Genomic DNA, 2,500 nt, shown 5'->3' on the forward strand with positions numbered 1-2,500 from the left:
GAAGGTGAGAAGGTTCAAATAAGGGTTTAAAGCTTTGATGATGAGCAAGAAACACATGGCAAAAAGCTCTCCCCGGACTGTGAGAAAAGAAAAAGCCTACAACACCTGGTATTCCCAGGCGGTCTCCCATCCAGGTACTAACCAGGCCCAACCCTGCTTAGCTTCCGAGATCAGACGAGATCGGGCGCTTTCAGGGTGGTATGGCCGCAGGTGTGAAAGTTTTTTATTTTACTTCTCTTATTCTGTTGCTGTTGCTGTTGCTGCTGCTGCTGCTGCTGCTGCTGCTGCTGCTGCTGCTGCTGCTGCTGCTTGTCGTCAGACAGAAAGAATTATAAGCCCTGGGACAGGACAGAGAAGGTGAGAAGGTTCAAATAAGGGTTTAAAGCTTTGATGATGAGCAAGAAACACATGGCAAAAAGCTCTCCCCGGACTGTGAGAAAAGAAAAAGCCTACAACACCTGGTATTCCCAGGCGGTCTCCCATCCAGGTACTAACCAGGCCCAACCCTGCTTAGCTTCCAAGATCAGACGAGATCGGGCGCTTTCAGGGTGGTATGGCCGCAGGTGTGAAAGCTCTTTATTTTACTTTTCTTATTCTGTTGCTGCTGCTGCTGCTGCTGCTGCTGCTGCTGCTGCTTGTCGTCAGACAGAAAGAATTATAAGCCCTGGGACAGGACAGAGAAGGTGAGAAGGTTCAAATAAGGGTTTAAAGCTTTGATGATGAGCAAGAAACACATGGCAAAAAGCTCTCCCCGGACTGTGAGAAAAAATTAAAAGCCTACAACACCTGGTATTCCCAGGCGGTCTCCCATCCAGGTACTAACCAGGCCCAACCCTGCTTAGCTTCCGAGATCAGGCGCTTTCAGGGTGGTATGGCCGCAGGAGTGAAAGTTTTTTATTTTACTTCTCTTATTCTGTTGCTGCTGCTGCTGCTGCTGCTGCTGCTGCTGCTGCTGCTGCTGCTGCTGCTGCTGCTGCTGCTGCTGCTGCTGCTGCTTGTCGTCAGACAAAAAGAATTATAAGCCCTGGGACAGGACAGAGAAGGTGAGAAGGTTCAAATAAGGGTTTAAAGCTTTGATGATGAGCAAGAAACACATGGCAAAAAGCTCTCCCCGGACTGTGAGAAAAAATTAAAAGCCTACAACACCTGGTATTCCCAGGCGGTCTCCCATCCAGGTACTAACCAGGCCCAACCCTGCTTAGCTTCCGAGATCAGACGAGATCGGGCGCTTTCAGGGTGGTATGAAAGTTTTTTATTTTACTTCTCTTATTCTGCTGCTGCTGCTGCTGCTGCTGCTGCTGCTGCTGCTGCTGCTGCTGCTGCTGCTGCTGCTGCTGCTGCTGCTGCTGCTGCTGCTGCTGCTGCTGCTGCTGCTGCTGCTGCTGCTGCTGCTGCTGCTGCTGCTGCTGCTGCTGCTGCTGCTGCTTGTCGTCAGACAGAAAGAATTATAAGCCCTGGGACAGGACAGAGAAGGTGAGAAGGTTCAAATAAGGGTTTAAAGCTTTGATGATGAGCAAGAAACACATGGCAAAAAGCTCTCCCCGGACTGTGAGAAAAGAAAAAGCCTACAACACCTGGTATTCCCAGGCGGTCTCCCATCCAGGTACTAACCAGGCCCAACCCTGCTTAGCTTCCGAGATCAGACGAGATCGGGCGCTTTCAGGGTGGTATGGCCGCAGGTGTGAAAGTTTTTTATTTTACTTCTCTTATTCTGTTGCTGCTGCTGCTGCTGCTGCTGCTGCTGCTGCTGCTGCTGCTTGTCGTCAGACAAAAAGAATTATAAGCCCTGGGACAGGACAGAGAAGGTGAGAAGGTTCAAATAAGGGTTTAAAGCTTTGATGATGAGCAAGAAACACATGGCAAAAAGCTCTCCCCGGACTGTGAGAAAAAATTAAAAGCCTACAACACCTGGTATCCCCAGGCGGTCTCCCATCCAGGTACTAACCAGGCCCAACCCTGCTTAGCTTCCGAGATCAGGCGCTTTCAGGGTGGTATGGCCGCAGGTGTGAAAGTTTTTTATTTTACTTCTCTTATTCTGCTGCTGCTGCTGCTGCTGCTGCTGCTGCTGCTGCTGCTGCTGCTGCTGCTGCTGCTGCTGCTGCTGCTGCTGCTGCTGCTGCTGCTGCTGCTGCTGCTGCTGCTGCTGCTGCTGCTGCTGCTGCTGCTGCTTGTCGTCAGACAAAAAGAATTATAAGCCCTGGGACAGGACAGAGAAGGTGAGAAGGTTCAAATAAGGGTTTAAAGCTTTGATGATGAGCAAGAAACACATGGCAAAAAGCTCTCCCCGGACTGTGAGAAAAAATTAAAAGCCTACAACACCTGGTATTCCCAGGCGGTCTCCCATCCAGGTACTAACCAGGCCCAACCCTGCTTAGCTTCCAAGATCAGACGAGATCGGGCACTTTCAGGGTGGTATGGCCGCAGGTGTGAAAGTTTTTTATTTTACTTCTCTTATTCTGCTGCTGCTGCTGCTGCTGCTGCTGCTGCTGCTGCTGCTGCT

General features: G+C 50.5%; 5 non-coding genes and 2 pseudogenes across 5 annotated transcripts; all 7 read right to left on the bottom strand.

The window, feature by feature from the left end:
• Positions 1-93: 93 nt before the first annotated feature.
• LOC128485854 (5S ribosomal RNA) lies at positions 94-212 on the bottom strand. The gene has a single exon (XR_008352181.1). It is a non-coding gene; the product is annotated as a 5S ribosomal RNA (ribosomal RNA).
• A 234-nt stretch (positions 213-446) lies between these two features.
• LOC128485382 (5S ribosomal RNA) lies at positions 447-565 on the bottom strand. Its single transcript, XR_008351720.1, has one exon. It is a non-coding gene; the product is annotated as a 5S ribosomal RNA (ribosomal RNA).
• A 209-nt stretch (positions 566-774) lies between these two features.
• On the bottom strand, positions 775-883 carry LOC128487072 (uncharacterized; annotated as a pseudogene).
• Positions 884-1,134: 251 nt separating this feature from the next.
• LOC128486832 (5S ribosomal RNA) lies at positions 1,135-1,253 on the bottom strand. The gene has a single exon (XR_008353110.1). It is a non-coding gene; the product is annotated as a 5S ribosomal RNA (ribosomal RNA).
• Positions 1,254-1,562: 309 nt separating this feature from the next.
• On the bottom strand, positions 1,563-1,681 carry LOC128485865 (5S ribosomal RNA). The gene has a single exon (XR_008352192.1). It is a non-coding gene; the product is annotated as a 5S ribosomal RNA (ribosomal RNA).
• A 215-nt stretch (positions 1,682-1,896) lies between these two features.
• Positions 1,897-2,005, bottom strand: LOC128487627 (uncharacterized; annotated as a pseudogene).
• Positions 2,006-2,307: 302 nt separating this feature from the next.
• Positions 2,308-2,426, bottom strand: LOC128485928 (5S ribosomal RNA). Its single transcript, XR_008352254.1, has one exon. It is a non-coding gene; the product is annotated as a 5S ribosomal RNA (ribosomal RNA).
• Positions 2,427-2,500: the final 74 nt, after the last annotated feature.

The sequence above is a fragment of the Spea bombifrons genome, chromosome 3 (genome assembly GCF_027358695.1).
Source record: "Spea bombifrons isolate aSpeBom1 chromosome 3, aSpeBom1.2.pri, whole genome shotgun sequence".
NCBI lineage: Eukaryota > Metazoa > Chordata > Amphibia > Anura > Pelobatidae > Spea > Spea bombifrons.